The following is a 14,955-nucleotide window of genomic DNA, read 5'->3' on the forward strand; positions in this document are numbered from 1 at the left end:
AAAATCTCAATTTCCAAAAAGTCTAATTATCAATTTTTAATTTGCTTAGTGCTTTTTTGTGTGTCTGCTCTGAGAAAATGTTCCTAATCCCAAAGTCATGAAAATAATCACCTAAATTTTTTTTTGAAGTTTTATAGTATTGGCATTTATGTTTAGGTCTATAATAGGGGACAAGGTTCATTTTTTTCTATACATTTATCTAATAGTTACAGCACCATTTGTTGGAAAGACTTTCTTTTTCTAATTACGTTGGTAACTTTGTAAAAAATAAATTGATTATCTATGTGTGGACTCTCTATTCTCTTCCATTGATCTATTTGCCTTTGTGCCAATACCATTCTGTCTTGATTACCATTGTAATCTTGAAATCAGATTTTATGGATCCTCCAACTGTTCCATTTCAAGATTGTTTAAGCTATTATAGGTTCTTTCAGTTCAGTTCAGTTCAGTTCAGTCGCTCAGTCGTGTCCGACTCTTTGCGACCCCATGAATCGCAGCACGCCAGGCCTCCCTGTCCATCACCAACTCCCGAAGTTCACTCAGACTCATGTCCATCGAGTCAGTGATGCCATCCAGCCATCTCATCCTCTGTCGCCCCCTTTTCCTCCTGCCCCCAATCCCTCCCAGCATCAGTCTTTTCCAATGAGTCAACTCTTCGCATGACGTGGCCAAAGTACTGGAGTTTCAGCTTTAGCATCATTCCTTCCAAAGAACACCCAGGGCTGATCTCCTTCACAATGGACTGGTTGGATCTCCTTGTAGTCCAAGGGACTCTTAAGAGTCTTCTCCAACACTACAGTTCAAAAGCAACAATTCTTCGGTGCTCAGCCTTCTTCACAGTCCAACTCTCACATCCATATATGACCACAGGAAAAACCATAGCCTTGACTAGATGAACCTTTGTTGGCAAAGTAATGTCTCTGCTTTTCAATATGCTATCTAGGTTGGTCATAACTTTACTTCCAAGGAGTAAGCGTCTTTTAATTTCATGGCTGCAGTCACCATCTGCAGTGATTTTGGAGCCCAGAAAAATAAAGTCTGACACTGTTTCCCCATCTATCTCCCATGAAGTGATGGGACCGGATGCCATGATCTTCGTTTTCTGAATGTTGAGCTTTAAGCCAACTTTTTCACTCTCCACTTTCACTTTCATCAAGAGGCTTTTGAGTTCCTCATCACTTTCTGCCATAAGGGTGGTGTCATCTGCATATCTGAGGTTATTGATATTTCTCCCAGCAATCTTGATTTCAGCTTGTGCTTCTTCCAATCCAGCGTTTCTCATGATGTACTCTGCATAGAAGTTAAATAAGCAGGGTGACAATATACAGCCTTGACAAACTCCTTTTCCTATTTGGAACCAGTCTGTTGTTCCATGTCCAGTTCTAACTGTTGCTTCCTGACCTGCATATAGGTTTCTCAAGAGGCAGGTCAGGTGGTCTGGTATTCTCATCTCTTTTCAGAATTTTCCACAGTTTATTGTGATCCACACAGTCAAAGGCTTTGGCATAGTCAATAAAGCAGAAATAGATGTTTTTCTGGAACTCTCTTGCTTTTTCCATGATCCAGCGGATGTTGGCAATTTGATCTCTGGTTCCTCTGCCTTTTCTAAAACCAGCTTGAACATCAGGAAGTTCACGGTTCACGTATTGCTTTACATTTCCATTAAAAATTTTTAATCAACTTGTCATTTTCTACCAAAAGACACTGAGACTTTAATTGGCACAACATTGAATTTATAGATACATTTGGAGAGAACGGATATCTTCCAGTATGTAAACATGGTGACTTCTCCATTGGTTTAGATTTTCTTAAATCTCTTCATGATTGTAGGTGGTTTTCATGGTAGAGTTCTGCATGCATTTTGAGGATTTTTTTTTCCTAATTTTTTTGTTTTGTTTTTGGATGCTATTAAAAAGAGATTTTTTTTAACTTCCATTTTGAATTGCTTGCTGTGAATATATAGAAATACATTTAACTTCTGCATATTCACCTAGTAATCTGTCACCCTACTAAACTCACTTCTTAGTTCCAGTGCTTGTTTCATAGATGCTTTATATGTGTTTGTGTCAGCTGTAAATACAGTTTTTCTTCTCCCTTCCCCAATCTTTATGCCTTTTATTTTTCTTTGCATGGTTGCAATCATTATGGCTCTAGTACAATGTTGAGTAAAACTGAGAACATTCTTGCCTTTTTCCCAGTCTTAGGAGAAAACATTCAATATTTCATCATTATGTATATTAGCTATAGGTTTTTCATAGGTGACTTTTATCAGAATGAAGAAATTCCCTTGTGTTTCTAGTTTTCTGAGATTTTTATTATGAATGAGTGTTGCATTTTTTTTTCAAATGCTTTTTCTATACATCTACTGAGATGGTCATATGGTTTTTCTTTATTCTGTTGGTACAATGAATTATGTTGATTGATTTCCAATATGAAACCAACATTGCACTCATGGGATAAATCCCATTGACTTGATGTATTGTTCTTTTTATACATTGCTGGATTCAATTTGCTAACATTTTGTTAAAGATTTATATATCCATATTTATGAGGGATATTGATCTGTAATCTTCTTTTCTTAAAGCATCTCTGTCAGATTTTGGCTTCAAGATTGTTTATTGCTGGTGTCATCAAATTGGAAACTCTGCCCTCCTCCTTTGTGTTCTGAAAGGATTTATGTAAGATTGACACTATTATTTTTTCCTTAAATGTTTTATTGAATTTACCAATGAAACTATCTGGCTCTGAAGTTTTGCTTATGGGGAGATTTTTAGTTAGAAATTCAACATCTGTAATAGACAATATTTGTAAAAAGGGGCCATTAAATTTTTGTAGTTATTTTCATGTCAGTTTTGATCATTTGGATTTTTCAAGAAGTTGTCTCATTTCATCTAAGTTGTCAGATTTAGTGTCATTGTTTATAATATTCATTTATTATCTTTTTAACATCTGTAGAATCTGTGATGATTCTCTTTCATTGCTGATACTGATAATTTATGTTTTCTTTCTCTTTTTTTCTTCTTAATCAGTCTTACTAGGGTTGTCACCTTTATTAATCTTTTTCAGAGAGCCAACATTTGGATTTGTTAATTTATTATTTTTTAAGGTAGACATGAAGCTTACATTCTTTTATTTATTTTGGCTGCGTCAGATCTTAGTCGCAGCATGCAGGATCTTCCATCTTCGTTGTATCTTTAGTTGTAGCAAACAAACTTTTAGTTGCAGCATGTGGGGCCCAGTTCCCTAAAAAAGTGGAAGAAAGTTAGTCACACAGTCGTTTTCAGCTCTTTGCCATCCCATGGACTGTAGCCCATCAGGCTCCTCTGTCCTTGGAATTCTCCAGGCAAGAGTACTGGAGTGGATTGCCATTTCCTTCTCCAGGGGATCTTCCTGACCCTGGGATTGAACACGGGTCCCCTGCATTGCAGGCAGATTCTTTACCAACTGAGCTTTAAGTAAGTAAATTAAATGTGTACTTTTAAATATAGATCATTTTAATGGGCTTGATATATCACACTGCTGTGTGAGATAGCCACACCCAAAATGAAAGCTGGCCCTCCTGCAGAGTGTAAGAAGAAATCCACAAAAGTCATTCTTTGTACCATGGCAGTAATAGTCCATGAACGCTGTCTGAAAATATGTATTAGAGGAAAAGAGAAGTGTTGTAGCAAGGAAAATAATTTGCTAGTTTCAAAGTATATCTACATGTCTATTTCCTTTCTATGCAATTATCTTACATATTTTCAAAATGTGTTATCTGCAGAAAGCTCTATGAATGCTATTAACATAAGTGGTCCTCAAGCCAAAAATACTGAAGAGGCTTTAAAAGACATGTACTGCAAACTGCCATGCATTCTGTTGCTCTGTGTGAGACTATTACCTGGGTATCTGAACTTGACTAAAGGTCTGACCATTTGGGGTATAATCCCATGAGGCTTCTCAAATGCTTTAGTACTATCTGATACACGTCAAGAGTGGATTATCTGGTCATTTCCTGTCACTACCCTCTTCCCATGAAAAGTAATTCAAACTTCAAACAACCTTGGCCCCTGCACTGGAAGCGCAGTCTCAGCCACTGGACCAGGAGGGAAGCCCCTATCATTTGTTTTTTTATTTTGTTGATTTCTGTTCTTATCATTATTATTTTTCCTGCTACTCACTTTGGGTTTAACTCACTCTTTTAGTTTTCCAGGTAAAACAGGTCATTGACTTTAAATCTTTATTCTTGTAAGCATTTACTGCTATAAATTTTACTCTAAGCACTGCCTCGCTGCAGTCTTTAATTTTCGATATATTGTATTTTTATTCAGCTTGAAATAGTCCCTCACTCTTCTAGTGATTTCTTCCTTGTCCTACGGGTGCTGCTTAGCACCCATATGGGTCCCAAATATGTGGGACTTTTCTAGTTATTATTATTGATTTCTAATTTATTTCTGTTGTCAAAAGAGAACATACTATGTAAGACTGAAATGTACCAAGACTTATTTTATGGTTCAGCATAGTCAATTCGGAGAAGGCAATGGCACCCTACTCCAGTACTCTTGCTTGGAAAATCCCATGGACAGAGGAGCCTGCTAGGCTGCAATCCATGGGGTCGCTAAGAGTCGGACACAACTGAGTGACTTCACTTTCACTTTTCACTTTCATGCATTGGAGAAGGAAATGGCAACCAACTCCAGTATTCTTGCCTGGAGAATCCCAGGGACGGGGGAGCCTCGTGGGCTGCCATCTATGGGGTCGCACAGAGTCAGACACGACTGAAGTGACTTAGCATAGCATAGCATAGAGTCAATTTTGATAAATATTCCATATGCACTTGAAAAGAATTGATGATGTTTGTGATAGACTGAACAATGGCTCCAAAGTTAACTGTGCCCTATTTCCTAGAAACTTATGTTACCTTATATGATGTATTAGTCAGGTTCTTCACAGAAACAGAACTAATAGGCTGTGTGTGTGTGTAAAGTTATACAGAGAGAAAGAGATTTTAAACTCTGGGCTCGTGCAATTGTAGAAGCTGGAAAATCCAAAATCTGCAGGGTAGCTGGCAGGCTGGAGACCCAGGAGAGAGCTGCAGCTTGAGTCCAAAGGCCATTTGCTGGCAGAATTCCCTCTTCTTCCAGGGAGGTTGATATTTTTCTATTAAGGCTTTGATGGATTGGATGAGGCCCATTCACATAACGGAAGGTAATCCATTTCACTCTAAGTCTACTGATTCAAATGACAATTTCATCTAAAAAGTGCCCTCACAGAAACATCTAGAGTAATTCTTGACCCAATGTCCGAATACCGCGGTCTAGTTAAGTCGACACACAAAATTAACCACCACATATGGCAATAGTCTTTGCAGATATGCTTATGTTAAGAATTCTGAGATGAGAAGATTATCTTGGATTATCCATGTGGGCCCTAAATGTGATCACAAGAGTACTTATAAGGGAGGCAGAGGGAGATCTGATTATAGAGATGGAAGAGTAGGTGATGTAATGATGAAGCAGAGAGAAATGTGAAGAGCCGTGAGCCAAGCAACATAAGCTGGAGTCTGCAGGAGGAAACAGGTAGAAGTTGGAAAAGGAAAGGCAATGGATTCTCCCATAGAGCCTCTGGAGTGGGCACACCCAGGCACCTTGATTTTGGCCCCATGAAACTAATTTCAGACGTCTGACCTTCAGAGCTATTGATAGAAGACAGTGAATGTGTGTTGTTTTGAGCCGACTAATACAGATTTTGCCTGGAAGTGGGGTACTGTTATAACAAACGTCTGAAAATGGAGTAGCTTTGGATTTGGGAAAGGGATAGAATCTGGAAGAATTCTGAGAAACACGATAGGAAAAGCCTAGATTGTTGTGAGCAGACTATTAGAAGAAATATGGTTGTTAAAGACACTGTCAATGATGGCTCAGACGCAAGCGAAGAGCACAGTAGAAAAGCCCACGTAATCTTAGAGAATACCTAGATTATCATAAACAGACTGTTGGTTTAAAAAAAAAAAGTGGATGTTAAAGGTGCTGCTAGCAAAGGTTCAGAGGAAATGAGGAACATGTGATAGGAAATTGAAGGAAAGAGAATCCTGACTCTATCAAGGCAGAAAGCCTAATGGAATTGTGTCCTCCAGTCCTGAGAGCAGCAGAGCTTGCAAACAAGGCACCTGGGTTTCCAAGCAAAGTGCAGAAGGTGCAGCCTGGTTTCTTCTCGCTGCTTATAGAAAAATTCCAGAGGTAACAGATAACTGAGGGGAGAACTGTTAAGCAGGAAAGAACCAAGACTTGACGATTTGGGAAACTCTCAACCTATCCCAGATTGCAAAAGATGCTAATTCGGAGAGTCACTGTCCCAAAAGCAGACTGTGGAGAGAAGGCCAAGGGTGTGGTGGGAGAGCCATGCTAGCACTGAAGAGACGAGACACGTGACTGTGCATCCCCTCAGCCATTTGAACAGAAGCCAGAAGCCAAGAATAGAGGTGGGGGACTCCAGGAGCCTCTTGTTTCATGGTGTCAGTCTCCATGACATACATAAGGGTTTTCAGAATGTCAGAAAACCGCCAACTCAAACTGAGACCATGAAATCAAAGAAAGTGGTCACCAAGCTTCTATAGGCCAGAAACAGGCAGATAAAACTACTCAGCTGCAAACACACGCTACACGTTCAAGAAAACGGAAGATGAGGCGGCAGGGGGCAGGGCAGGGGTGCGAACCTATCGGAGTTTGGCTGGTGGAGTTTCAAAATTGCTTGGGGTAATACTCCATTGTTAAAAAAAAAAAAAAAGATGAAAAAAATTTAACAGAGCAAAAAAAAAAAAATTGCTTGGGGCTGGTGACTCTGTCTTTCTTCTATTCTCTCCCTTTTCTTTTTAATATTTATTTGGCTGTGTTGGGTCTTCGCTGTGGCAAGCAGGATCTTTCATTTCAGCGCACAGACTCTAGTTGTGCTGCCTGGGCTCAGTCGTTGCAGCAATTCTCTCCCTTTTGGAATGGGAACTGCTATAGCTGTTATCCTGTACCTGTCCCATAACTGTATTTTGGGAGCAGATAAACTTGTTTTCTAGTTTTACAAGCCCAGAGTTGGGGAGGAATTCTGTTCCAGGATGGATCATACCCAGTGTCACTGATTTTAGGTGATAAACATGATGAAATTTTGAGCTTTATTGCTGATGGTATTTAGACAATATCTGAGGCTTGAGATGCTGCTGTCGTGGGTTGAGACATAGGAAGACAACAGGATGGGGTGACTGTTTTGCGTGCAGGATAGACATGACTATGAGAGCTGAGGGTTGGGCTGTGGTTGACTAAGTAATGATCCCCCAAAATATTCAGGTTCTAATCCCTGGAACTTGTGACTATTACCTTATGTGGCTTTAAAGAAAACCTCAGTCCTCCTCCAGGGTGTCTCTCCTTTACTCTCACACTACTATGACATTCACAACACTCCCAGCACTAGATGTGTGAGAGTTTTTCCCACACTAAGCAATTCTTAGGACACTGGCTAGGTGTCCGGTTTCCTCTGATCTTTTGTGTTAGCTCAGAAAATATAGCAAATATCTGAAAGGGGCCAACTTAAAATTTATCATTATGCAATGCCCTTCATGGGACTTTCCTGGTAGTCCAGTGGTTAAGATGTCACACTTTCAATGCAGGGGGCCCGGGTTCAATCCCTGGTCAGGGAACTAGATCCCACATGCCACAACTACATAAAGAATTCACATGTGTGACTAAGACCTGTAGCAGCCAAATAAATAAATAAAATGCTTCATCTCTGGTGAAGAGGTCAGCCATGGCTTTGGGGGGAATTTACATGCAGATTTTGGGGCCTCCCGGGGGGGGCCTCCCCTCTTTGGCTCCTTCTTCCCAGGATGGCCTCCCTCAATTTCCAGTTACTCTGCCAGCCTCAAACTCCATACCCTGGTATCTGACTATGTGGCTTAGGATAAATTTCATTGTGTCTATGACTGACTGTGGCTTTCTACTTGACAATGTGTAATGAAATTAAATATTGTCCAGATGTATACACATTAAAGGGGCTTCCCAGGTGGTTCAGTGGTAAAAAATCCGCCCGCCAATGCAGGAGACACGGGTTTGATCCCTGGGTCAGGAAGATCTCCTGGAGGAGGAAGTGGCAACCCACTCCAGAATTCTTACCTGGAAAATCCCACAGACAAAGGAGCCTGGCGGGCTACAGTCCATGCGGTTGCAGAGTCAGACACGACTTGGTGATTGAGCATGTGCACATGCATGTGAAAAGGTAAGCTGAGGGGCATTAACTTAAAAAAGAAAGTTTATTTGAGTTCATGTTGATTTGAATTGGACAGCACCAAACCAAAGGTGATGAAGAGCTTTCCACTGACAGGAGCTAGGGGAGGGGCTTGACAGAGAAGAAGCAAAGCAAGGAGATTATTTGATTGGCCAAAGCTTAAGCAGTTAGTTGCCTTATTTGGAAAAGCCAAGTTGGCTGTTTGCAGTTGGTGGCTCTCAAGTTTCATTTTCTCTGATTGAAGTGCATTAACTCTGGCTTTGGTTTGCTTGCATGGGGCACCAAGGCATTAGAGCCAATTCAGTCTCATGGGCTCCTTGTTTAATTTCCTTAACATCCATTACATCTTTTCCCTTTGTGTTCAATGAAGTCATTCCCCACCAAGTGGGAATGACTACTGGACAGTTACTACTTTCCTTCCTAAACCCAAACGTGTAGAATGGTACATAAAACCAAGAAAATAACAAAGAGGAAGACAGGCTATTAAAAAAATGTTTCTGAGCTGTCTACAAAGTATACACTGTTAACTTCATAAATCTTGGAAGAACATGACATGATATGCAATCCTTAAAGAAACAAACACAAAATGCTAAGTCCATCCACTACGTATCACAGAAACATGGAACGAAGGTAGAGCCCTGAGAGAAAACAGCTGCAACTGGATGATTTTCCAAGCATGATCTGCAGACTGCTAGGGCAACATGATTTTCATACTAAAACTTTATTATTACTCTTTGTCACCATGTTGACATGGGCACGGATAGCACAAAAGCAATGGTAGATAAAACTTCTGGGGCCTGAGTGTGGGGGAGACTCAGTGGCACAAAACAGTATTGGTCACCATTATAACAGTCATGGCCACGAATCAGTGACTTTTTCAAAGTGCCAGATTCAACTGAAAACATACAGAAGAAAGCAGTAAAAATTGCCAATTTTGTTTAATCTCTACCCTTGATTGTGTAATATTTTTATATCACATATCTGCATAATATTTTGAATATTCTGTGTAGTGAAATGGAAAGTCGGCATCAAGCCTTGCTGCTACAATCTGAAGCGTCTTGGTCGTCTCCATGAAAAGCACTTCTGTGATTACACTCATATGTAAGCTGCAGTAGCTGCTTTCTCTAGAGAATATCATTTTTGCTTGAAGTATGACAGACAACTGGAAGTTATTCAGACTTGGGTACCTGGAAGACATTCTCATGAAAATGAACAAAGTGAGCCTATTATTTCGAGGGAAACAAATGATGGGAAAATGCTGACGGCATGTGTTGCTAATGACACGAGAATTCTAGAAAACTTGTATCTGCCATAGGGACTGGAATAGCTTCCCAGCTATTTTAGAGAAGAGTACTGGTGATACTAAAATTTTGTATTTTTATATCATATAATGAAGAATGTCAACATTTGGAAGAGGTGCATAGTTCAGTGAATCAATGTTTTTCCAGACAGTCAATACATGATGTTATAAAATCGTGCATGGGTGTTGGTGGGAATGCAAACTAGTACAGCCACTATGGAGAACAGTGTGGAGATTCCTTAAAAAACTGGAAATAGAACTGCCTTATGATCCAGCAATCCCACTGCTGGGCATACACACTGAGGAAACCAGAAGGGAAAGAGACACGTGTACCCCAATGTTCATCGCAGCACTGTTTATAATAGCCAGGACATGGAAGCAACCTAGATGTCCATCAGCAGATGAATGGATAAGAAAGCTGTGGTACATATACACAACGGAGTATTACTCAGCCATTAAAAAGAATACATTTGAATCAGTTCTAATGAGGTGGATGAAACTGGAGCCTATTATACAGAGTGAAGTAAGCCAGAAGGAAAAACACCAATACAGTATACTAACACATATATATGGAATTTAGAAAGATGGTAACAATAACCCTGTGTACGAGACAGCAAAAGAGACACTGATGTATAGAACAGTCTTATGGACTCTGTCGGAGAGGGAGAGGGTGGGAAGATTTGGGAGAATGGCATTGAAACATGTAAAATAGCATGTATGAAATGAGATGCCAGTCCAGGTTCGAAGCACGATACTGGATGCTTGGGGCTAGTGCACTGGGACGACCCAGAGGGATGGTACGGGGAGGGAGGAGGGAGGAGGGTTCAGGATGGGGAACACATGTATACCTGTGGCGGATTCATTTTGATATTTGGCAAAACTAATACAATTATGTAAAGTTTAAAAATAAAATAAAATTTAAAAAATAATAATAATACAGTAAAAAAAAAGATCCATTAAAGTACAGAGAGATCAATGGATTTTGATGTAATGGATATGAAAAGTTCATTGATATCATTTCGGGCTCCAGTCTGCAACTAAAAATTAGGAAATTACAACTGTTAAATTTAGTGTAGTATCAGAATGATCCCCAGTGATCTGAGAAGGCTACCGAAGCTGTCTCACATTTTCCAACTTTAACAATACACAAGGCCAAATTTTCTTTATATACGTCAACCAAAGCATCATATCACAAAAGACTGAATGTAGAAGCAGATGTGAATATTCAATGGTCTTCTTATAAGCTGGATATTAAAGAAATCTGCCAAAATGTTGTATTAGTTATCTCTTGATGTTATATTAAAAAAAAAACCCAAAACCAACACAAACTTAGTGGCCTAACAACACCCTGCCTTACAGGTCCCCGGGGCAGAGGCCCAACACACCTCTTACGGGGTGAACAGCAAGGTGCCAGAGGGCTGTGCCCCTTTTCAAGGTTCTAATGGAGACTGTTTCTTTGCCTTTTCTAGCTTCTAGAGGCCACATGCTCTCCTTGGTTTGAGGTCTCTTGCCTCTCCATTCAAAGACAGAAACACTACATTTCCGTCTGATTTCTTCTTTAGTGCCTGCTTTCAACCACAGCCAGGAAAGGTTCCACACTTTTAAGGATTCATGTGACTAAATCCACCTGGACAATCTAGGAAGATTCCCCATCTCAGGGTCCTTAACCCCAATCACATTCACATATCCCTTTTGTCATTTAAAGTCACATATTCACAGGTCCTAGGGAATAGCGTTTAGACATTTTTTTTTTAAACTTTACATAATTGTATTAGTTTTGCCAAATATCAAAATGAATCCGCCACAGGTATACATGTGTTCCCCATCCTGAACTCTCCTCCCTCCTCCCTCCCCATACCATCCCTCTGGGTCGTCCCAGTGCTCTAGCCCCAAGCATCCAGTATCGTGCATCGAACCTGGACTGGCAACTCGTTTCATACATGATATTTTACATGTTTTGAGGGACATTATTCTGCCTACCACAAATGTAAAACAGTGTCACTTTCCTCACTAATTCTTTTGGGTAAAATACAGTTATTTTCATTAAAATGTTATGTTAACATATCACTGGTTGTTATTACTTTAAAATGAAAACATTTTTTAATTTTCTCAGTTTTAATTTCTAGTGTGATAAATATTGATAGATACAATCCACATACACAAAAGCTTTTTTGGAATTCTCAGTTTTAAGAGCATAAATCAAACTTTTAGCAAAATAAAAAAAAAAAACTTTTAGTAAAACTCAAAATGGATTAAAGACAAACTTAAGACCTAAATCATAGGTTTTAGGAAATCATAAAACTCCTAGAAGAAAACATTGGCAGCATTCAAGCAAGGAAAACAAAAGCAAAAATAAACAAATAGGACTACATCAAACTAAAAAGCTTTTGCACAGCAAAGGAAATGATCAATAAAATGAAAAGGACACCTACTGAATGGGAGAAGGTATTTGCAAAAAGTACATCTGATAAGGAGTTAATATACAAAATATACAAATATAATATATCCAAAATAAACAATTCAACATAAAAAAAGCCTAATTAGAAAACAAGCAGAGGAATTAAATAAGACATTTTCCCAAAGAAGATATACAGATGACCAAACACACATGAAAAGATGCTCAACATCATTAATCATTAGGAAAATGCAAAGCAAAACCACAATGAGATATCACCTCACACCTGTCAGAATGGCTATTATCAAAAAGATAAGAGAGAACAAGTGTTGGCAAGGATATGCAGAAAAGGGAACCCTTGTGCATTAGTGGTAGCAATGCAAATTCGTGCAGCCACTATGGAAAACAGCATGCAGGTTCCTCAAAAAATTAAAAATTATTTACACTTGGGTTGCTTCCCTATCTTGGCTATTGTAAATAATAGTACAATGAACACAGGCGTGTGATTTGGAGTGTGTATACCTCTTTGAAGCTGTGCTGTCATTTTCTTTGGATACATATCAGGAGTGGATTTGCTGGATCACATGGTAGTTCTATTTTTAATTTTTTGAGGAACCTTCAAGTCCCCTGAACAACAAAACCTGAAGCAGAAGCCACCCCTTTCTGAACTGAGGTCAGGCTCAGAAAGGCGCTTACTCATCCTTCACAAACCAGCATGTGAAAAGCAGCTGAGAACCACAGTCTCAAAGGAGAAGCATGAGGGGAATTAATTCATCAAAGATCATGCAGCCACAGCCCAGCCAATGCTCTGACGTGGAACCTTCTAAGTGGGCTAGAGCGGGCTTACGCATCAGGCCAGACACACTTGAGGTTCACACTTAATTCTGCCCTTTGTTATCCATGTACATTTGGGAAACCAGTTTTGTCTCTGTCGACTTCCATTTCTCCATATGAAAGAGCAATAAAATGTTCCACCTCTCACAGGGTTGCTCTAACAGTTAAAGTAAGATAGATAAAATGTAAAGCACATAAAAATGGGATCCAAGAATGTCCACTCCCTATCCCTCTTTTTCTTGCCTTAAGTTGACCACATGGCAGGAATCCAAGAAATGTACAGGCCCTGCTCCAGAGATGGTCACAGGAAGTGAGGAAGACAAGCGACCACGAGACTAGACCTCTATAACCCCTTGCAGTAGGTGCTGTGCAGAGGGATGCTAGCGGTGAGAGCTGCGTGTGCTTTAGCGCAGCCAGTGGGGCAATGGTGTAAGGGGAACAGGGCTGGAAGCATCGTGTGTATTAAGCAACCTGTGGTTTAGTTCCATGTGAGGGACTCACAAATAACAAGATAAAATTGCTTTTCGTCCCTAAGACAGAGTGTTAGCTGTCCAGTCACGTCTGAATCTTTGTGACCCTATGGACTGTAACCTGCCAGGCTCCTCTGTCCATGGAATTCTCCAGGCAAGAATACTGGAGTGGGTTGCCATTCTCTTCTCCAGGGGATTTTACCGACCCATGGATGGATACCCAGTCTTCTGTATTGCAGGCAGTCTCTTCACTGTCTGAGCCACCAGAGCAACCTGAGACAGAGTAAGGAGGTAAGCAATTCTAAGCTAGTGGCTCCACAATTATCAAAGACACAGCTCCTTCCATTTCACTGATTCTCTATCTCCATGGTTGACATGGTCCAAGGTGGCTGCTTGAGCTCTGGCTATCACCACCATGTTCCAGATAGCAATAAGAATGAGAATAAGGATGAACCCCTTCTCCTTCCAAACTATTAGCCAGAACTTTCTCACACAGCTTCACCCAGAGCGATCTGTGGGATTTCTTAGTGGAGTGGTCCACGGGGCTCTGAGGATAGGACTAAGTTGGAGATTCATCAACACAGAGGTGACAGCTTGGGTCATGGCTGGATTCCCCAAGAAGAGTGTACACGGTGAGAACAGAACCCCACTGACACCATGAAGGAGGGAAACAGGAGAGCATGGCTTCAAGGAGAAAACTGTTCAATCAATAGTGTCCGCTGGTAAAACTGAGGCTATTTAGGAATGATGTTATGGCAAATGACAGACAAGGAGCTTCAAGAATCAGTCCCTCCACTTAAGCAACCATTGCTGCTGCTGCTGCTAAGTTGCTTCAGTCGTGTCCGACTCCCCCATCCCTGGGATTCTCCAGGCAAGAGCACTGGAGTGGGTTGCCATTTCCTTCTCCAAGGCATGAAAGTGAAAAGTGAAAGTGAGTCGCTCAGTCGTGTCCAACTCTAGTGAGCCTATGGACTTTAGCCCACCAGGCTCCTCCGTCCATGGGATTTTCTAGGCAAAAGTACTGGAGTGGGGTGCCATTGCCTTCTCCGAAGCAACCATTAGGCTTATAAAAACTGGCAGAATCAGCTTTTTTAGGACTCTGGAATCTAAAAAAAAAAAAAAAATTAGAACAACCAGAGGAATGACTCATGAAGAAAGAGGCTGCTAAATTTCAGTAAGAAATTGTTGCAGCATTTTTGCTTACCTACCCACCATCTCCCATTCTCCCAGCAGCAGCCAGGAAGACAAACAGCCTGAACCCCTGCTATGGCTTGCTGGTGCCAGACTGGGCTACACAGACCTTGTTCTCAAAAATGTGGTTTTCCATTGTGGCCCACCTGGGAGTCCCCTGAGGGGCTGGTACAGAGGCTGACCTTTGCTCACTCCCCTCAGACTAGAGTAGCTTCCCAAGGATCTTTTGAAAGGACTTAAGAGACATTACAGAAGCTTCCCTGGTGGCTCAGACAGTCAAGAATCTGCCTTCAATGCAGTAACCCCAGGTTTGATCTCCCTGGGTCATGAAGATCTCCTGGAGAAGGGAACAGCAACCCACTCCAGTAATCTTGCCTGGAGAATTTCATGGACAGAGGAGCCTGGTGGGCTACAGTCCATGAGGTAGAAAAGAGTGAGACATGACTGAGCAACTAACACACACAAAGACATACAGGACCCATAGTTGTCTGGGGCAAGAGGCAGCAGATGAGGTTAAG

Source organism: Bos javanicus, chromosome 16 (assembly GCF_032452875.1).
Source record: "Bos javanicus breed banteng chromosome 16, ARS-OSU_banteng_1.0, whole genome shotgun sequence".
NCBI classification, from domain to species: domain Eukaryota; kingdom Metazoa; phylum Chordata; class Mammalia; order Artiodactyla; family Bovidae; genus Bos; species Bos javanicus.